The sequence below is a fragment of the Dendrobates tinctorius genome, unplaced genomic scaffold (assembly GCF_039654945.1).
Source record: "Dendrobates tinctorius isolate UK_male_01 unplaced genomic scaffold, ASM3965494v1 ptg000156l, whole genome shotgun sequence".
Taxonomy (NCBI): domain Eukaryota; kingdom Metazoa; phylum Chordata; class Amphibia; order Anura; family Dendrobatidae; genus Dendrobates; species Dendrobates tinctorius.
Window position 1 is genome coordinate 9,419,652 of NW_027361823.1, and position 22,182 is coordinate 9,441,833.

The following is a 22,182-nucleotide window of genomic DNA, read 5'->3' on the forward strand; positions in this document are numbered from 1 at the left end:
AGACAAAAAGATAATCAAAAATAAATAAAGTGTATTAATAAAATATAACAGCAATTCAGTAATACCTCCCTTGGAAACTTCCTGAATCCAAAGTCACTGAATCACAAGTCACACACTTACCCCAGTTCGCACTTACGCTCAGTTCACACTCGCTCAGGCAGAAGATTTAAAAGATTTTTTTTCTCTCTTTTACCAGCACACCACCCTGCTGCTCAATGCACTTCCAAAAGTGTAGCAAATAATCTCGGGAAAAATAGGTAACACTCTAAAAACTGCCACTGACTTTGCTGATTCTTATACAGCAGTGGTCTCCAACCTTTCTGACCTTGTGTCATGCCGGCGCCGGCCATCACACCGGTGTCGGCCGCCTTGCCGGTGCCCGCTCTTGCTGCCTCTGCCACATGCGTCCCCTGGCCCTCCGCTTACTGCTCCAGGCGCCGCGCTGCGACACCTGCCTCCCGTCCTGCCGTCCAGGGGATCCAGCGTGGGCTCTCTCCTTCCTCCTGCTTCTGTCCTGCTCTAGCTCCGGGCATGCGCCTTAGGCCGCAGGCGCGCACTCCCATCCCCTCTTAACCCCTTCAGCACCTTCCATAGGAGTGATCTCCAATCGGGAGCCGGCACGGGGTATATCAGGCGGCTCCTCCTTCTTGGAGGCGTCTGGCCCCGTCCTGTTGCTCCAGTCACCTGTCGCTCCTGACTCCAGTCACTCTTGACTCTACTCGCTCCTGTCACCTGACGCTCCTGAATCCAGTTGACCCTGATTCCTGTCACTCCTGACCCCAGTCGCTCCTGACTCCAGTCACTCTTGACTCTACTCGCTCCTGTCACCTGACGCTCCTGACTCCCGTCGCTCCTGACCCCCAGCCTAGTTGTCTCATCCGCACTTGAGCCGCCCCTCTTGGTATCAGCTGTCGCGGTATTCGACTCCTTCGGGCCTGCTCCTAACTGTCCCTGTATAGGGGTCGGCGCCACCTGGCCAGCTCGCTCCAGGGACTTGGGTACCGTGACCCAGAGGGTCCACTCTTGCTACTCCTCACACCTTAGCTTAGGGAGATGGTCGCGAGTCACATTCAGCACTGAGAGAGGGTCACGAGCCACATCCAGCTCCCACCCCCTTCAAAGTAGAGTCAACCAAAGCCCCTATTACAGGTAGAATGATAACCAAAGCTTTTCCACAGAAATCACTCCAAAGACATACACTGAGATCCAGGGGTTCCCACAATCCCCCATTCAGTATTCTCCCATCAAGGTCTCCCAACACACTGTCACATCCTTAAAGACGTAGTACCATCCTCCAGTGTGCCTAAGACCAGTATATGTGCATCCAGATCTGCACTTCTGTACAGGGCTACTTACATAATTCACCATTTTGAGATGTGCTCCTCATACCTGTTTGCTAGACCTGGACCTAATGCACCAAGCTGGCAGACAGTCGCGAGCCACAATTCATGGGACCGCGAGCCACATGTGGCTCCCAAGCTACAGGTTGGGGACCCCTGGTGTAGGGGGTGAGGGAGCACCAGCAGTGTACTGTGTAAGTGGTGAAGGAGCACAAGCAATGTACGGTGTAGAGGGTGAGGGAGCGTCAGCGGTGCACGGTGTGGGGGTGGAGTGCCAGCGGTGCACGGTGTAGGGGGAGAGGGAGCGCTAGCAATGCATGGTGTAGGGGGTGATGAAGCACCAGCAGTGTACGGTGTAGGGGGTGAGGGAGCGCCAGCAGTGTACTCAAGCAATGTACAGTGTAGAGGGTGAGGGAGCGTCAGCGGTGCACGGTGTGGGGGTGAGGGAGTGCCAGCGGTGCACAGTGTAGGGGCAAAGGGAGCGCCAGCAATGCACGGTGTAGGGAGTGATGGAGCGCCAGCAGTGTACGGTGTAGGGGGTGAGGGAGCGCCAGCAGTGTACAGTGTAGGGGGTGGTGGAGCGCCAGCAGTGTACGGTGTAGGGGATGAGGGAGCGCTAGCAATGCACGGTGTGGGGGTGAGGGAGCGCCAGCGGTGCACGGTGTGGGGGTGAGGGAGCGCCAGCGGTGCACGGTGTGAGGGTGAGGGAGCGCCAGCGGTGCACGGTGTGGGGGTGAGGGAGCGCCAGCGGTGCACAGTGTGGGGGTGAGGGAGCGCCAGCGGTGCACGGTGTAGGGGGTGAAGGAGCGCCAGCAATGCACAGTGTAGGGGGCGATGGAGCGCCAGCAATGCACGGTGTAGGGGGTGAGGGAGCGCCAGCAATGCACGGTGTAGGGGGTGAGGAAGAGCCAGCGGTGCACAGTGTAGGGGGTGATGGAGCACCAGCAATGCACGGTGTAGGGGGTGATGGAGCGCCAGCAATGCACGGTGTAGGGGGTGAGGGAGCGCCAGCAATGCACGGTGTAGGGGGTGAAGGAGCGCCAGCGGTGCGCGGTGTAGGGGGTGAAGGAGCGCCAGCATTGCACGGTGTAGGGGGTGAGGGAGCGCCAGCATTGCGCGGTGTAGGGGGTGAGGGAGCGCCAGCATTGCGCGGTGTAGGGGGTGAGGGAGCGCCAGCATTGGGCGGTGTAGGGGGTGAGGGAGCGCCAGCATTGGGCGGTGTAGGGGGTGAGGGAGCGCCAGCATTGCGCGGTGTAGGGGGTGAGGGAGCGCCAGCGGTGCACGGTGTAGGGGGTGAAGGAGCGCCAGCATTGCGCGGTGTAGGGGGTGAGGGAGCGCCAGCATTGCGCGGTGTAGGGGGTGAGGGAGCGCCAGCATTGCGCGGTGTAGGGGGTGAGGGAGCGCCAGCATTGCGCGGTGTAGGGGGTGAGGGAGCGCCAGCATTGCGCGGTGTAGGGGGTGAGGGAGCGCCAGCATTGCGCGGTGTAGGGGGTGAGGGAGCGCCAGCATTGCGCGGTGTAGGGGGTGAGGGAGCGTCAGCATTGCGCGGTGTAGGGGGTGAGGGAGTTCCAGCATTGCGCGGTGTAGGGGGTGAGGGAGAGCCAGCATTGCGCAGTGTAGGGGGTGAGGGAGCACCAGCATTGCGCGGTGTAGGGGGTGAGGGAGCGCCAGCATTGGGCGTTGTAGGGGGTGAGGGAGCGCCAGCATTGCACGGTGTAGGGGGTGAGGGAGCGCCAGCATTGCGCGGTGTAGGGGGTGAGGGAGCGCCAGCATTGCACGGTGTAGGGGGTGAGGGAGCGCCAGCATTGCGCGGTGTAGGGGGTGAGGGAGAGCCAGCATTGCGCGGTGTAGGGGGTGAGGGAGCGCCAGCATTGCGCGGTGTAGGGGGTGAGGGAGCGCCAGCATTGCGCGGTGTAGGGGGTGAGGGAGTGCCAGCATTGCGCGGTGTAGGGGGTGAGGGAGAGCCAGCAGTGTACAGTGTAGGGGGTGGTGGAGCGCCAGCAGTGTACGGTGTAGGGGATGAGGGAGCGCTAGCAATGCACGGTGTGGGGGTGAGGGAGCGCCAGCGGTGCACGGTGTGGGGGTGAGGGAGCGCCAGCGGTGCACGGTGTGAGGGTGAGGGAGCGCCAGCGGTGCACGGTGTGGGGGTGAGGGAGCGCCAGCGGTGCACAGTGTGGGGGTGAGGGAGCGCCAGCGGTGCACGGTGTAGGGGGTGAAGGAGCGCCAGCAATGCACAGTGTAGGGGGCGATGGAGCGCCAGCAATGCACGGTGTAGGGGGTGAGGGAGCGCCAGCAATGCACGGTGTAGGGGGTGAGGAAGAGCCAGCGGTGCACAGTGTAGGGGGTGATGGAGCACCAGCAATGCACGGTGTAGGGGGTGATGGAGCGCCAGCAATGCACGGTGTAGGGGGTGAGGGAGCGCCAGCAATGCACGGTGTAGGGGGTGAAGGAGCGCCAGCGGTGCGCGGTGTAGGGGGTGAAGGAGCGCCAGCATTGCACGGTGTAGGGGGTGAGGGAGCGCCAGCATTGCGCGGTGTAGGGGGTGAGGGAGCGCCAGCATTGCGCGGTGTAGGGGGTGAGGGAGCGCCAGCATTGGGCGGTGTAGGGGGTGAGGGAGCGCCAGCATTGGGCGGTGTAGGGGGTGAGGGAGCGCCAGCATTGCGCGGTGTAGGGGGTGAGGGAGCGCCAGCGGTGCACGGTGTAGGGGGTGAAGGAGCGCCAGCATTGCGCGGTGTAGGGGGTGAGGGAGCGCCAGCATTGCGCGGTGTAGGGGGTGAGGGAGCGCCAGCATTGCGCGGTGTAGGGGGTGAGGGAGCGCCAGCATTGCGCGGTGTAGGGGGTGAGGGAGCGCCAGCATTGCGCGGTGTAGGGGGTGAGGGAGCGCCAGCATTGCGCGGTGTAGGGGGTGAGGGAGCGCCAGCATTGCGCGGTGTAGGGGGTGAGGGAGCGCCAGCATTGCGCGGTGTAGGGGGTGAGGGAGCGCCAGCATTGCGCGGTGTAGGGGGTGAGGGAGCGCCAGCATTGCGCGGTGTAGGGGGTGAGGGAGCGCCAGCATTGCGCGGTGTAGGGGGTGAGGGAGCGTCAGCATTGCGCGGTGTAGGGGGTGAGGGAGTTCCAGCATTGCGCGGTGTAGGGGGTGAGGGAGAGCCAGCATTGCGCAGTGTAGGGGGTGAGGGAGCACCAGCATTGCGCGGTGTAGGGGGTGAGGGAGCGCCAGCATTGGGCGTTGTAGGGGGTGAGGGAGCGCCAGCATTGCACGGTGTAGGGGGTGAGGGAGCGCCAGCATTGCGCGGTGTAGGGGGTGAGGGAGCGCCAGCATTGCGCGGTGTAGGGGGTGAGGGAGCGCCAGCATTGCGCGGTGTAGGGGGTGAGGGAGAGCCAGCATTGCGCGGTGTAGGGGGTGAGGGAGCGCCAGCATTGCGCGGTGTAGGGGGTGAGGGAGCGCCAGCATTGCGCGGTGTAGGGGGTGAGGGAGTGCCAGCATTGCGCGGTGTAGGGGGTGAGGGAGAGCCAGCATTGCGCGGTGTAGGGGGTGAGGGAGCACCAGCATTGCGCGGTGCAGGGGGTGAGGGAGCGCCAGCATTGGGCGTTGTAGGGGGTGAGGGAGCGCCAGCATTGCACGGTGTAGGGGGTGAGGGAGCGCCAGCATTGCGCGGTGTAGGGGGTGAGGGAGCGCCAGCATTGCACGGTGTAGGGGGTGAGGGAGCGCCAGCATTGCGCGGTGTAGGGGGTGAGGGAGCGCCAGCATTGCGCGGTGTAGGGGGTGAGGGAGCGCCAGCATTGCGCGGTGTAGGGGGTGAGGGAGCGCCAGCATTGCGCGGTGTAGGGGGTGAGGGAGCGCCAGCATTGCGCGGTGTAGGGGGTGAGGGAGCACCAGCATTGCGCGGTGTAGGGGGTGAGGGAGCGCCAGCATTGCGCGGTGTAGGGGGTGAGGGAGCGCCAGCATTGCGCGGTGTAGGGGGTGAGGGAGCACCAGCATTGCGCGGTGTAGGGGGTGAGGGAGCGCCAGCATTGCGCGGTGTAGGGGGTGAGGGAGCGCCAGCATTGCGCGGTGTAGGGGGTGAGGGAGCGCCAGCATTGCACGGTGTAGGGGGTGAGGTCGGCTTATAACGCACTGTGTAAAGGAGTGCAGGGAGAACGTCTAACGTTGTAAGATGTCTTTTCTTGAAGAGGGACAGTAAGCCTGCACCTGGGTCACACCTGAAGATGACTGATCCCTTAGTTTCTGACATACAGCACAATGGTCAGCTGGTGTCGGTGCTCGGCATGTAGAATCAGTGTTCAAAGAAGAAAATGAGGCGCACCCTCCACACTCGCCGTGATGAATCTGACACTTTATTTCACCTTTTTGGCGTCGACAATGAACCGGACGTGCAGCAGGTCAATGAGGCACGCGGGGAGGGGAGATGGACTACGGCCGTCTCGCGTGTGACCTGCACCCGTTGAAGCGATCTCAGTGTGATCATCATCACACGCTCCGGAGCCGCGCATTCTCAGGTGTGGCCGCTAGATGGCGAGCACGCCCCGTTCTGAGCGCCAACAGGAAGAGAGACAACGCGTTACCATGACAACAGAGGCGACACACGGCCACGGCCTGTGGATCCCGGGATGGAAGCAGCCTGGAGCCGGTGCTGAGCGGCCTGGGCCAGGAGGGGAGCGCCGGGCATGGAGCAGAGCTTCACAGAGGCCGTGGCGTCGTCTCTGGTGAGGGAGTTTCTCAGCAGGAAGGTACGGACGTCATGTATGACCTCTGTGTGCTAGTGACAGCTCCCAGCATGCATCACCTACCGAAGACTTTGTGCATTGTGGTGTCACTGGAGCTGCTCTTTATAAATGTGTGTATTCTAAAGCGCACGACCTGGTGGCCGCCATCATATATCAGCGGTAGAAAGCACAGATAATTACAGGAAAGGTCCAATATAATGACCGACCCCGTCATCCAGCGTCACCCCGAGCGTCAGCGTCATCCTCCGTCACCCCGAGAGTCAGCGTCATCCTCCGTCACCCCGAGAGTCAGCGTCATCCTCCGTCACCCCGAGACTCAGCGTCATCCTCCGTCACCCCGAGACTCAGCGTCATCCTCCGTCACCCCGAGACTCAGCGTCATCCTCCGTCACCCCGAGCGTCAGCGTCATCCTCCGTCACCCCGAGAGTCAGCGTCATCCTCCGTCACCCCGAGAGTCAGCGTCATCCTCCGTCACCCCGAGAGTCAGCGTCATCCTCCGTCACCCCGAGAGTCAGCGTCATCCTCCGTCACCCCGAGAGTCAGCGTCATCCTCCGTCACCCCGAGAGTCAGCGTCATCCTCCGTCGCCCCGAGAGTCAGCGTCATCCTCCGTCGCCCCGAGAGTCAGCGTCATCCTCCGTCACCCCGAGAGTCAGCGTCATCCTCCGTCACCCCGAGAGTCAGCGTCATCCTCCGTCACCCCGAGAGTCAGCGTCATCCTCCGTCACCCCGAGCGTCAGCGTCATCCTCCCGCACCACGAGCGTCATCCGCATCCTGAGTGTCTGCGTCTTCGTCCTGCGTCACCCCGAGTGTCTGCGTCGTTGTCCTCCGTCATCCCCAGTGTCTGCGTCGTCGTCCTCCGTCACCCCGAGTGTCTGCGTCGTCGTCCTTCATCATCCTCCTCTGGAGGTGGAGTTTCATCGCTCCCTACAAAGCATCAATAATGGGAACGAGCTGCAGAGCATCCTGCACCTGGAGGCCTTGTACAGGGAGAATAAGGTGAATGGCAGAACTGACGGTCTGACGACAACTCACACCTCACATTCCATCATAATAAACCACACCTTAACGAGATTGTCCACCACTTGGTTATTGATGACTAGAGATGGGCGAAGCCGAATGGTAAAGATATTACTAACACTAGGCTTGATGTCAGCGGACAAAAAACAGTTGACAAGTGGAAAGAGCCGGGCAAAGCGCCAGAATTGGCGCAGTTTATGGAAGCGCCATTTTTGGGGCGGCTGAGAGCTGATGTTATTTTTCTGGCATGGGGCCGTTGGCCCCTTCTCACCTATTAATATCAACCCACAGCTGTCTGTTTAGCCTTTGCTGGTTATTCAATATAGTGGGACCCCACTTCATTTTTTCTTTGGGGTGGTCCCCTATTTGAAGACCTTTACGACCTCTGACATATCTATACGTCCAGATCGGTTGGTTCTTACCGACCTTGGATGTATGAATACATCATTGCGATTTTGTGCGCACAGAGGCTGCCACGCGCATTCACTGTCAGGTGTCAGCTGATTCTGACAGCATGCAGCATTTAGCAGGCATGCAGTGGGAGGGGGCAGGCTCGGACTGGCCCATAGGGGAACAGGGGAATCTCCCGGTGGGCCCCTGTGCAGACAGGGGCCCCCAACCCTGCTATATGGGTAGTACATGGCATGATTTACTCCATACAGAAAAAGGCAGCATCTCATCATTCATTAACCAAACTACCTAGTTTAATTTGTGAAGGTGGGTAGTGTGATATTTGTATACAGGTGAAAACTGCTGCCTCATTATAGTGAATGGATCCCTTGGGAGTTTCATCTGAATCACGTCACTCGGAGATTTAGATGGAAACTCCAAAGTAAGTGCTCAACAAAGAGCGCAGGATAACACTGATCTCAAACGTTATGTAAAATGGTAACATGAAAAAGCTTCAGCTCAGTCCACAAAAGTCCCCACTTAGGTCCATCATCTGTTAACGGAAATATAGGGGGCTTCCATGTTACTGGTAGCACAAAGGCTCTGGAAAAGCAAAATGGCTACTCACAAATTCTGCGCATCCAAATGCCTCCCCCCTTTTGAGCCCCAATGTGCTTAAACAACATACGGGTGCATGACTCCAGAAGCATGAGTAGGGCACAACTTACTGCTCACTATAAGGAACTGGGCACTACCACAGCGGTTTGCAATTTTAACTCCGCAACATCCACTGCTGCTTGTTTCTGGAAAACACCATGGAGTCTGATTCGCCTATACCCCTTTGGAAATGTATCTACCGGTGTAGTATTTCCAAAATTGGGTCACTTGAAGGAGGGATTCTGCTCTTCTAGCACTTAAGGACATTGTATATGGAGTCCGCAAACTATTCTAGGAATATCTGTGCTACAGGAGGCAAATAGCGCTCAATTCCTCACTAGTTTTGCCGTGTGGCTAGTCAGTACTGTACTGCTACATACGGGGTATTTCTACATTCAGCAGAAATTATGGGACAAATTTTGGTGCCATTTTTGCCAGTTTTCCCGTGTGAAATAAAATTTTGGTGGTAAAAATGTAATGACATCCCAATATTATAAAATGCTGTGACCCACCCTGTGGTGTCAATATGATCACTGCACCCCTAAATGAATTCATTGAGACATGTAGTTTGTAAAGTGTGGTCACTTATGGGGGTTTCTGCTGTTCTGGCACCTCAGGGGCTCTGCCAGTGTGACATGACACCTTCAAACCAGTCCAGCAAAATCTGAACTCCAATATGGGGCTCCTTCCCTTTTGAGCTTTGCACTGTGCCTCAAAAGTAGTATTTCCTCCACATATAGGGTATTGGAGTACTCAGGAGAGATTGAACAACAAATTTTGAGGACCATTTTCACCTGCTATCTTAGTGAAAATGAACAATTTTTTTTCTGTTAATAACAAGTAAAGGCTACGCAGAAGCTTCATAGATATTGGCCCCTTCCCAGAATAATAACACCAGCCCCCAGCTGTCAGCTTTCCCTCAGCTGGTTAGTAAAAGGTGACCCCACACCATTTTTTTTCTTTTATTTACTAGCTAAATACATGTACAGTAAAATACACACGCACTGCACTATTTATATACAGTATCTCACTGATATATTTCCAACTTTGCTCAGATGTAATCTGGTGAAAACTCTCATCAGCGTACCCCTGCTCACTACTATCAGAGAGACCAGATGTATGCTGATGAGAGTTGTGCTGATGAGAGTTGTACTTATCAGCCGACGCCTGACGGGCAGTAACCTTTTCACCGCCGGCGGGAATGTGTAAAGTTGCCGCCAATCATAGCCAATGTTTTTTGAGCTGTCACACAGATGACAGTGTGGGAAACTCTGGATGTTCGGGCCCCCCATTCATTTGAAAGGGGTCCTGGTTTTGATTCGAGTTTGGGTACCGTTCCTGAACCAAACTTTTTTTTTTCTTTTTAAAGTTCGGCCAAACTCTACTGATCCGAACTTCCACGAGTCTGCCAATCCCTATTGATGACCTTTCTTCAGAGTTAATCACTATGCCAATCAGCTGGTTCATCTGCCAGGAAGCAGCACAGCGCCACACCTGATGTAGTGGCCGTGAGTGATAGTGCAGCTTTCTTAAGGACAGATGATAAACAATAAACTCTTGGAAAACCCCTTTAATGTTATTTTTTCTTCATAGTTGTCTGACAGACCCCCTAAAGACCCTCCTGGAGCTCATCACTAAGTATGTTCTTGAAAGTTTTGATAAAACTAAAAAGTTGGAAATGACTGGAGACCGCGGCATGGAGGCCACCAAGATATTTATCACAGGAAATCGGAGGAAGGAGTCAGAGGCCTCCCACCTAGACGTGTATGACCTCTCCGGCGAGAGCTCCGCCGTGTCCGACTCCAGTACCACCCTCCGAATCCGCAGGTAGCGGGTGCTGCGCCCTCTACTGACAACTTGTGGCCACTGCTGGTATTGTATGGTCGCTTCTGCTCCTGACCTGATTAGTGACCCTGCGGGTATCTAGTCTTTCATCGTGGCCCACGGGAGATCTGACGGTTCAGGGCTGCAATCCTCAGGATGTCAATTCCTGCAGAGATTTCCAGGTGGGTTATGAAAACCACCACCTAGGACCCCCAGATCACCCAGAGGTGGGTGCAGGAACAGTGAGCAGATTGGATTTTTAGCTTTGTATCAGAAAACTAAACATCTGCCAGTTTTACCTCTTCCTGTCACCTTTTGTGGCTTTTGTTTTTTTTCTTCCCTTTTTCTATAACTTTTTTATTTTTCCATCCCAATTCCAAGTGCAGTGAAGCAAACCCCACATTGTTTTTTTTTACTTTTCTTTTAGTGGCCAGGTCACTCTCATGAAGGAGATTTTTTTTAAGTAGCGCAAAAAATTGAAAAATTGTTCTCCAATTCTGGAATGTTTTCATTTTTCCATTGACGGCTTATTTCTCTTTTTTTGTGCCAATATGTATTTTTTCTTAATAACATTTGGGTGCAGATTTATTGTTTTGATCACTTTTTATTGCATCTTTGGGGGGAGGTGACCGAAAATCTCATTGGCTTTTTTTTTTGCTTCATGGTGTTTGCCGTACGGATGAAATCATTTCAGTAGTTTGGACTTTTATGAATGTGACTGCCGTGGCGGTGTCGCTCTCGCCAGTACGTGGATTCTCACACAACGTCTGCATGGGAAGGAAGTCATAACCCAGCATACAACCGTAAGGAGCGACCCAGAGCCGTAAACGACGGCTTCAGAAAGTCCGAAAAAGAAGGAAACGTCCTAACCAGAGAGCCAAAGAGGGAGACGTCAGGACCACCAGAAATTCCAGCCAAGGCTCCGAGACCGAAATCCAGCAGGATCGTACGGGGGATGATGTCTGGTCCTATAGCCAGCGCCCAGGAGGTGAGTGCAGCTGCCAGGAAACGTCCGCAGGGGACACAAGTCCTGGAAAGTTCTTTCACAATTTATGTTTTGGGGTTTATTTGAGGGAGGAAGCCAAATGACGACAATTACGGCTCGCACGGAGGATGACACCAGACTCGTCGCAGTCACATCCTTCACGGTTTTCCCAAGACATCCCCGACACTACATTAGCAGATTTACTCCCAGACGCTGCCGCAGCAGGGACCTGCCGTCTATAAAACCTTCTCATGGCTATTTTTTCCATAGGATCCTCTGAAAAAGAAGGCGCAGAGACGTTCCTCTGCTTCTCATCAGTCTGTCCAAGCCAAAGACCATCCCCTGACTAATGGCCAACAAGCAATGAGCAGGGAGTCGACGAAAAGCCCCCCGAGCCCTGCACTGCAACTGGGCAAGGAATTCTCTGCCAAACTATTCGCTGCCACTACAATAGTTACATCCTGTATTATACTCCAGAGCTGCACTCACTATTCTGCTGGTGTAGTCGCTGTGTACATACATTACATTACTGATCCTGAGTTACATCCTGTAGCTCTTTTTTATTATAAAAGTATATAAAACACAATACATAACAGACTACATAATACAAAACACAATACATAGCAGACAAACAATGCTCCCGACATAAATATTTGTGCAAACCTCGCAATTTTACCTGATCCCCCAGGCTTTCCAGCCTAGAGGGCCCCAGCAGGGTCCCTCCACCCCTATACAACTTGAAATAAAGAAACCCCGATATAACACATTCATCCCCTACGCACACCCTTTCACACTCCATTCGCACTTTGCACCCATACCTATATACAAGTAATAAAGAAAAAAAAACGTATTCCGGCCCTTCTGCCTTTAAAAAAAAACATAGCCACTTATACTGGCAAAACCCCAGCACCAGCCTAACACCTCTATGAAAATTTTTTTATTTTTTTTTTAAATTTATCATCCCCCCACCACACCCAAGGTCCAAAAGTCCATGGCCCATTACACGAAACACACAAGGTCCATCTATGTTCATGGCCTATCACATCTATCTCTTGGCAACAACAGTTTATGCTCCAAGAGGAGAACCCTCACCCGGCTCCACCCAAAACCTATGCTATTTACCATGTGGTCCATTCTTCTTTTCCTTTCCACGATTTGTCCATCCACTTTCCCTTCGGATAAAGGTCCTCTTTTCCCATTCTCACCCCCCATTCACCCCCCTCCCAACCTCACTACACCCTCCCATGCACTGCTAACTAAAACAAAAGAAAGTATGTACATATGCATAATACACAAAAATAATACAAATATACAATATATAGTATCTACATATACACCACATAACATTACCATATTTGTTTTGGCTTGCCACCACACACTTTTCTTTGCAGACCCAAGATCAGTGCCTGCAAGCCCAATATCCATTAATGCTCTATGTTTCCAAAACAAAAGACTAGAGTGGCATGCTTTAGCCCACCACCAGGAAAAGGAGTTCTCGAGGCCCCGTCCCTCACTAACTCATTCACCCTGTCCCTCAACAACTAAGACTGTCCCTGCTTCTGTCCCTAAAGAAACTGTCCCTATCTGTCCCTTCCTGTCCCTACTCCACCTAACTTAACATAACTAACTATCTGTCCCTCAGTGCCTGTCCCTCCCTGTCCCTATCTGCCCCTACTTCTGTCCCTAGCACACCCAGTGAAACTTATGCTATCCCTACCCTCATTCACACAGAGCTAGCTCTCCCTTGAGTGCGTTTTTAAAAGGAGAGGCCTCTCCAAAGCCAAGAGGCCTTCCTCACACCCAACCTTTCGAACTCCAAAGAACGGACCTTCACCAGGTCACCCAAGATGTTTCCTACCACCTTATCCCTTGGGAGGGTTTTTTCCGCGTAGAAACTAGGCACCGTGCATTCCAAGTGTAGAACCTAACCACTACACTGACTAGGAATAAAGTACACGGGTCCCGGCCACCCAGGGATCTGAACGCTCCATAGGCCCACTCAGCGTAGGAGAGGGACGCCAGCCGCGGCCAACGTATGGAAGCACCCAACCTGTTGTACACCTCTGCATTAAAGGGACACTGAAGCAGGAAGTGCTCCATGCTTTCCAGCACGTCGCCACACTCCTCACGGGGACAACCCCGATCATCGGATTTCCTGCACTTCAGGTTATCCTTTACATATAGCCTCCCGTGGAAGCAACGCCAGGTCAAGTCCCAAAACTTCATGGGGATCCGCTTAGAATTTAAAAGCCCCAGCCCGACCTCCAGATCCCGGCCTGGGCAATCCTTAAGGGCCAGGGGCTTCTGGAAATGGGTCAACAGGACCCTCCTGTCAAGGCATTGCCTCGACATGGTCCTGATTTCCCACATTCCCAGACCCCACTGGCGGATCACCTTCAGAACCGGGGTAGCGTAAGCCGGGAGATGCCCATGAGGTGTGCGTAGGTCATTCACCTGTCCTCCTGTCTCCAATTCCTGGAAGAAAGGCCAAAGCCAACCCTTGCAGGAGACTACCCACGGAGGAGCCCTCTCTAGCTAGAGGTTGGAGATGTTAGTCTTAAGAAAGGTGTTTACTAGAAACACCACCGGGTTGACCATACCCAACCCACCTAGTCTCCTCGTACGGTATGTAACCTCCCTCTTGATTAGGTTAAGCCTATTCCCCCATAACAGTTGGAAGAACAGGCTATAGACCCGTGTCCAGAGAGGTTCCGGCAAGATGCACAAACTGCCCAGGTATATTAATAAAGGTAGCAGAAAGCCTTTAACCAGGGCAACCCTTTCCCTCAGGGTTAAAGACCAACCCTTCCATTGGTCCACCTTTTGGGCGGCGATCTTAAGTCTGCCCTCCCAATTTTGCTGGGGGTAATCCCCGGGGCCAAATTCAATGCCTAGAATTTTGGCGGTGGCCTGGGGCCCTGGAAGGGTGTCTGGGAGATCAAACCTGGGATCTCCCCCTCCCAGCCAGAGACTTTCACACTTATCCCGGTTGATCATGGACCCGGATGCCTCCGAGTAGCGCACTACCTCCGACATGACCCAATCCGCCTCCCCTCTCGAGGACACGAAAAGGGAAACATCACCGGCGTACGCCACCACCCTCAGAGAGGACCCAGAGCCCACCTGGTCCATCCCGACTCCCACCAACGGTCCACGATCTACCTTCATTAGGAAGGGATCGATCGCGAACACGTATAAAAGCGGGCTCAGCGGACAGCCCTGACGGACCCCAGAACCCACCTCAAAAGGGCGACCTGACCAACCGTTCACCAGCGGAAAAGTCTCAGCCCCTTGGTACAAGATCTCTATCCATTTTACAAACCTCCCAGGCAGACCATACCTCAAAAGGACAGACCAGAGGTACTCATGGTTGACCCGGTCAAAGGCTTTCGCTTGATCTAATGACAGCAAGTACCCCTTCCAGTGACCTGCCCTACCCTGCTCCACTGCCTCTCGGACACCGAGCACAGCACTAAAAGTACTGCGGCCTGGAACAGAGCAATGCTGGGCCCCTGAAAGGAGCCGGGGTGCAAACTTCACCAGCCGATTAAACAGCACCTTGGCCAGAACTTTCCGGTCCGTATCGAGAAGCGCTATGGGACGCCAATTCTCGATACGGGACGGATCCTTACCCTTTGACAGAATAATGAGGGCTGACTTCCTCATTGAGTCGGGAAGAGTCCCCGAGGAGAGACACTCATTAAATACCCCTGTCAAGAGGGGGACCAAGGAGTCCCTAAAAGTCTTGTAGAACTCGGATGTTAAGCCATCCGGACCTGGCGATTTCTTGGGCCGAAGCCCATCAATGGCCAGTCTCACGTCCTCTTCCCTGATTTCTTCTGCCAAAACACCAAGAGAGGGATCACCCCCTGGCTCAGGGACGGTTTCAGCCAGGAAAGCCGACATCCTGTCCCGATCCAGATCCTTCTTTTCCAAGAGGTGTGAGTAGAAGGATCTAACCACCTCCAGGATCCCTGATTTGGATCTGTTCAGGGACCCCGTACTGTCGATCAGTCCTGTTACCATCTTACAATTCACTGACATCTTACAGTTTCTGTAAGGGTCGGGCGAGCGGTACTTCCCGAAGTCCCTCTCAAAAACTAAAGATGTGTGCCTATCATACTGACACCTCTTGAGTAAAGATTTCACTCTGGAGATTTCCTCACGGTCACCTCCAGTCGAGACAAGCTGCTCGAGTTTCCTCCCCAGAGCCTGATACAAGCGGTGCCTGTTCAGACTTCTGAGGTTCGAGAGCTGACGGAAGAACCCCGCCACCCGCTTTTTGAAGATCTCCCACCACTCTGACTAAGGCCTGTTTCACACTTCCGTTTTTTCAAATCCGTCAAAATCCGTTGTTTTCCGTAAAAAAACGGATCCGCCATTTTTTGCAGGATCCGTTTTTTTTGTCCCATAGACTTCCATTACGGTTACCGCGGATCCGTCAAAAAAACGGATCCGTTTTTAAAAAAACGGATCCGTTTGCATCAGTTTCCGTCAAAAAAACGGAAACGGATCCGTTTGGAGGACACAAAAACGGAAGTGTGAAACAGGCCTTACTACTACAGAGATCCAACAGTGGTACCTGGCTCTGAAGAAAATCCTCGAAGGATTGTCTCACCTCCGCTTCTTCCAGCAGGGACGAATTGAGCTTACACAGCCCTCTTCCCATCCGAGGAGTCTCTGCAACATTCAGAGAAAAGAAAATTAGACAGTGATCGGAGAACTCCACCTCAACGGCAGACACAGCAGAAAAGATGGCGTCCTCCTTTAAAAAAAACTGTCTATTCTAGACCTGCTGCTACCCCTATGATAGGTGAAACCCCCGTGACCTGGGGTGTGCCGGATGTGGACATCCACCAGGCGAGCTTCACTGGCTATACTATTTAACGCGACGCTGTCATAAGCCAGGCGATCTCCGGGACCCCCCCGGTCAAGGGACCTCGTAATGGTGTTAAAGTCCCCACCGAAGACCACCTGTCGGCTCGTAAAAAGAAAGGGCTTGATCCTCAGGAAGAGACACTTACGGTCCCACTTTGACTGTGGGCCATAGATGTTTATGAGCCGAAGCTCTTGTCCCCTCATGAAGACATCCAGGATCAGGCACCTCCCCATTTCCAACTCGGTAACCCGTCTGCATTCCACATCTGCGGTTTTAAAAAGGACCGCCACCCCGCTATACGGCTCGGCCGCAAGAGACCAGTATGAGGGCCCGCACCTCCACTCCCTTCGTGCTTTATGGATGGCCCCCATGTGGGTTAGTCTGGTCTCCTGCAAAAATAAAATTTCTGCCTCAATTCGGGAGAAAAAATCAAAGGCCGTGAAGCGAGCCGCATCTGACTTTATGCTGGCAACATTAATAGATGCCAGCATCAACGGGGCGAGTTTCGCCATCATAGGTGATCAAGTTGGATGGCCAACTTCTTACCACTGCTATCATCCGAGCCTCCGAGGATGCTGAACCGGTTGGAGAGATCAATCAGAGGGGGGTCAGCGGGCCCTTCCGTGCGCACCCTGGTGTTCGGGGGCGGGGGAGATTTTGAAGGCTTGCCAGCCTTCTTCCCCCCCCCTATTTGTTACGATTGGCACGTTTGCTTTTGCCACCCACTGCTGTAGGCTGCTCCTGGACCTCCTCATCAACACTTTCATACTGTGAGGACCCGTCCGAGTCAGCCGCTTTATCCTCCCTCTCCATCCTCCTGATCTCCTCTCTCACCGCACTCTCCCTCAGGACCTCAGAGGCTTTTGCCACGGGCCTGGAGGGAGGAGCAGGCATCGACCCGGTTGCCCGAGACTTCACCTTCCCCCCACCCCCATGGCGTTTTTCTTGCCTCCGCACGTACGCGGGGCCCCTCACCTTGGCATTGCCCTTCCTCACCGGTCCCTCAACCCCTTCCCCTCCGCCACCACCTGCCACAGCTGCAGGAGCACCGCCAGAGGGTTCTCCCTCACGGACTTCTCCCACCAGGCCTGCAGCGGCATTAGAAAAGGAGCGAGGGCAGCGGCTGAGAGGGTGACCTAGGTCATCACACAGGTGACACCGAATGTCTTTACACGAGGCGGCCAGATGACCTACCCCACCATACAAGGCACATTTCTGTACCTTGCAGCTAGCGCTGAAGTGAGTGGGGTCACCGCACTTGTGGCAGACCTTCGGTTGCCCCTGGTAGAAGACCAGGATCCTGTCCCTTCCCAGGAACGCCGAGGAAGGGATGTGGGTGACCGTGCCGCCGGAAACCTTCAATTTAACCATGAAGGTCCAGCCCCCCGACCAGATGCTGAATTCGTCCCTGTTCTTTTTGGGGACCTCGGTGACTTCCCCGTAACGGGAAAGCCACGTCATAATGTCCACGCCGGCAAGTGACTCGTTACAACTTACCACGGTCACTCGCTTGACGGAATTTTGGCGTGACACCGCTTGCGCAACGACGTCTCGCCATCCGGGCTCTTCCCGCACCAGCTCATAGTTAGACCAGAAGAGCTCAAGCCCCTCTGGCCGCACAAAGCTGACGTCGAAGAAGCGGGACGCCGAAGGATGTATCAGGGCAAAGATGTCATTGGCCCGAAGCCCATCTTAAGGAGGAGCTCCACCACCTTGCTCCTAGGTGCGAAAGCTTCACTGCCCCCCCACCTAAGACGGACCACATTCCTCCTTTGCGGCCCCTGCCCGGCTGGGGGGAGAGACCAAACAGTCCCTCCCTCCTTTTGGTTTTGGAAGGCAGCAAGGCAGAGTCTCTCTATCCAGAAAGACAAGTCCACTGTCCTCCCCTCTACCACTATCGACCTTTCTCCTTTTTTGAGGGCCTCCAGGAAACGGCGGTGCAAAGCGCCGTCCCTGGAGCCCGGAGGCGAGGAGACCCCCCCAGGACCACCCCGATGACCACCCCGACCCCCAGCCGCGGCCCCCGCATAACTATGTTGGGGTCTTGCGGCCAAGGGGGCAGACGGGCCAGCCCTCCCACCACCACTCGTGCTTGCACCCTCATTTATCCACCCACTCACTCTCCCATTCACTCTTTTATTATTGGCATTCACTCCAGCACTTTCAGACCCATTCACACCCGCACTCACTCCCTCATCCATGTCACTCATATCTCCATTCACCTCTGCAAACATCTCTTCAAAAATATCCACGCCACTCAATATTGCCAATTTTTTCCCCGCAGTTGTCCCTCCCACCTGCTGGGGGCCCTCTCTGGCTGCCCGGTGCTCCTGGTCTGGCCTGGACAGTGCTGCTGCTCCTTTAAGGGCTTCCATGTTAGCCTGCATGTTACTCTGGCTGGGCCTGGGAGCAGCAGCTCCTGGTTTCCCCAGCTCACTTTTTTTTCTTTTGTCCAAAGCACCACAGTCGTCCTTTCCCGTCTGTACTCTCTGGGCAGGGACGGCCACTGGCACCGCTCCCTGCCCTGCATCTCCTCTCTCCGCCCCCGCCACTGGCATCTCAGGAAGAGGCGGAGCCCCCGCACCCCCAGATGACGGTAGGTGGGCCGGGGACCCCGACAACTCCCCACCAGTTTCTGGGGGCCGTGCTACATTGCTGGGAAGGGTGGGTGGGACAGAGGGCAGCGGGCCCGCCGTGGCCACGTCCCCCCGCCGGTCGCAGTCACTCCAGGCCGGGCAGTGACCCCTTGCGAGGCCACGCCCCCCGGGGTGACGCAAGCACAGCGGGCGGAGCCGCCATCACCGAGGCCATGCCCCCCCCGCCAGCCACAGCCACCACGGGCAGAGCAGCGGCCCCTTGTGAGGCCACCCCCCCGGGTGACACGGACGTAGCGGGTGGGACTATGGCCGAGGAGGACATGCCCCCCCACATGCCGCAGCCTTTGCAGGCCGGGCAACACTCAGGGAGGCCCGCCCCCCTCAAGGACCACCGCCGCCACCCTGTACCCACCGCTCGACACGGGCAAGGCCGGCCACTCCCCCTCGTCACCCAATGGCGGCGGAGCCCCCTGCACGGACCCCTTTTTGGGGAGACCCCGCTCTCACCACGGGCGCCGATAGGGAAGCTACCAGCACCTTGCACCGCGCTTGAGCTGCGATTTAATTGCTGGATCGCCCTTTCTTGGCTTCTGGACCCCCACCAGGGATCCAGACCTAACGGATCCGTACGTGGGGGGTCCAGAAGCCCCAGCACTCGCCGCCGGAGGTGCAGCCCTGGCTGTACCAACTTTACCTGGTGCCAGGCCAGCCCCCCCTGCCACTGAGGGCTGAGCCCGGACACCAACACCACAACCAGCACCGACCTCCATGTCACTGCCCTGGTCTGCACTGTCACCAGATGCGACAGTCAGGTCACAACAGTCATCTCTCTCCCCGCTCCCTCGCTGCGGACCCACCACAGGGCCCGAGCCGGGGTGGGTAGCGGGTTCCACACAGCGGGACAGAGGGGCCCCGGGAAGAGGAGCAAAAACCAGTTGTTCCTCCACACCTTCAGAGGCCTTACGCCTGCGCCTCCTGTTTCTCCTCCTCCCGGTTGCCTCATCCTCCGGGCAGACTTCATACCCAAACAACAGCGTGCCAAACCGTGCTGGGGATTCCGTCTGCCGTACTTGTTTAAGGATGAGGCAGCCCCCCCTCAGAACTACTCCCGCTCCCTCCATCCTCCCCCTCGCTCCCGCTTTCCTCCGCGTTACTGGAGTCCAGCGGGAGGGCCATCTGCTTGGGGGCTATCCCACTGTATGTTACCTGGCTCACGCTAGTGTCCGCTAGGTCTTCAGGTGGAGGCGGCCCGGGTGTGGTGTGGGCGCCATCTTGCTCTTCCTCCTCCTCGCTTTCCTCCACCTGGATGGGGACTCCTGACCCCCCAGGAGACCCACCGGCCATGGCCCTGAACCGGTCCTCGTTGTGCAGCTTCTCCTGGAAGGGGCCGCTGCCGGACATGATGGTACTTCGCCGGTCCTCCAGGGCCCGAATCTCCCCTTTCAGCCGCTTGACTGTGGCGGCGACCTCCGCTCTCTTTGAGGCAGGGAGCCTGTTTTTACTGATGACCCGGGCTCCCTCCAACTCCCCCTGGAGTCTCCTGAGCTGCTTGCCGGCCTCCTCGTACTCGGAGAGGTGGGCATGGATGCGGGAGGCGTAGGTGGTAGCCGGCTCTCCCGCAACCTTGGAGCCCCAGATGTTAAGGGGGGGCCCCACCTCACCTCTGCCGTCTGCTGCACCTCCGGGGGAAGGGCCCGCCACAGCCTTCACTTCAGGGGTCCCGGACCCTGGAGCCTTGCGGCCCCCTGGGGTCCGCTTTTTCCCCATCCCTGGGACTGGCTGGCTGTGCCTTGGGCCTCCTGGTGGTGGATGAGGCCCCCCACCCCCAGCTGGCTTGCCGGGGGGTGGGAGCCAGGGGCACTGCCCCGGCGCTCAGTCCCAGGGAGAGTCCTCTTTCCCGGGAAGGGGGCAGATGGAAAGTCCTTGCAGGAAAAAAAAACCTCCCTTCCCAGGAGCTTAGCAAAACCCTAGCCTGCAGAGCTCAGTTGCGACGCTCCTCCTCTTCCTGGGCGTGTACAGAGCTGCACTCACTATTCTGCTGGTTTAGTCACTGTGTACATACATTACATTACTGATCCTGAGTTACATCCTGTATTATACTCCAGAGCTGCACTCACTATTCTGCTGGTGTAGTCACTGTGTACATACATTACATTACTGATCCTGAGTTACATCCTGTAGCTCTTTTTTATTATAAAAGTATCAAAACACAATACATAACAGACTACATAATACAAAACACAATACATAGCAGACAAACAATGCTCCCGACATAAATATTTGTGCAAACCTCGCAATTTTACCTGATCCCCCAGGCTTTCCAGCCTAGAGGGCCCCAGCAGGATCCCTCCACCCCTATACAACTTGAAATAAAGAAACCCCTATGTAACACATTCATCCCCTACGCACACCCTTTCACACTCCATTCGCGCTTTGCACCCATACCTATATACAAGTAATAAACAAAAAAAACCATATTCCGGCCCTTCTGCCTTAAAAAAAAATACCATAGCCACTTATACTGGCAAAACCCCAGCACCAGCCTAACACCTCTACGAAATTTTTTTTTTTTTTTTTTTAAATTTTAATACATTTTTTTTTTTTTTTATTTATCATCCCCCCACCACACCCAAGGTCCAAAAGTCCATGGCCCATTACACGAAACACACAAGGTCCATCAATGTTCATGGCCTATCACATCTATCTCTTGGCAAAAACAGTTTATGCTCCAAGAGGAAAACCCTCACCCGGCTCCACCCAAAACCTATGCTATTTACCACGTGGTCCATTCTTCTTTTCCTTTCCACGATTTGTCCATCCACTTTCCCTTCGGATAAAGGTCCTCTTTTCCCATTCTCACCCCCCATTCACCCCCCTCCCAACCTCACTACACCCTCCCATGCACTCCTAACTAAAACAAAAGAAAGTATGTATAATACACAAAAATACAAATATACAATATATATCTACATATACACCACATAACATTATTACCATATTTGTTTTGGCTTGCCACCACACACTTTCCTTTGCAGACCCAAGATCAGTGCCTGCAAGCCCAATATCCATTAATGCTCTATGTTTCCAAAACAAAAGTCTAGAGTGGCATGCTTTAGCCCACCACCAGGAAAAGGAGTTCTCGAGGCCCCGTCCCTCACTAACTCATTCACCCTGTCCCTCAACAACTAAGACTGTCCCTGCTTCTGTCCCTAAAGAAACTGTCCCTATCTGTCCCTTCCTGTCCCTACTCCACCTAACTTAATATAACTAACTTTCTATCTGTCCCTCAGTGCCTGTCCCTCCCTGTCCCTATCTGCCCCTACTTCTGTCCCTAGCACACCCAGTGAAACTTATGCTATCCCTACCCTCATTCACACGGAGCTAGCTCTCCCTTGAGTGCGTTTTTAAAAGGAGAGGCCTCTCCAAAGCCAAGAGGCCTTCCTCACACCCAACCTTTCGAACTCCAAAGAACGGACCTTCACCAGGTCACCCAAGATGTTTCCTACCACCTCATCCCTTGGGAGGGTTTTTTTCCGCGTCGAAACTAGGCACCGTGCATTCCAAGTGTAGAACCTAACCACTACACTGACTAGAAATAAAGTGCACGGGTCCCGGCCACCCAGGGATCTGAACGCTCCATAAACCCACTCAGCGTAGGAGAGGGACGCCAGCCGCGGCCAACGTATGGAAGCACCCACCCTGTTGTACACCTCTGCATTAAAGGGACACTGAAGCAGGAAGTGCTCCATGCTTTCCAGCACGTC

At 55.2% G+C, this 22,182-nt stretch overlaps 1 pseudogene; it reads left to right on the forward strand.

Annotated features, from left to right (window-relative positions):
* Positions 1 to 6,005: 6,005 nt before the first annotated feature.
* LOC141051226 (uncharacterized) overlaps positions 6,006 to 22,182 on the forward strand; it is a 108,267-nt pseudogene continuing 92,090 nt past the window's right edge.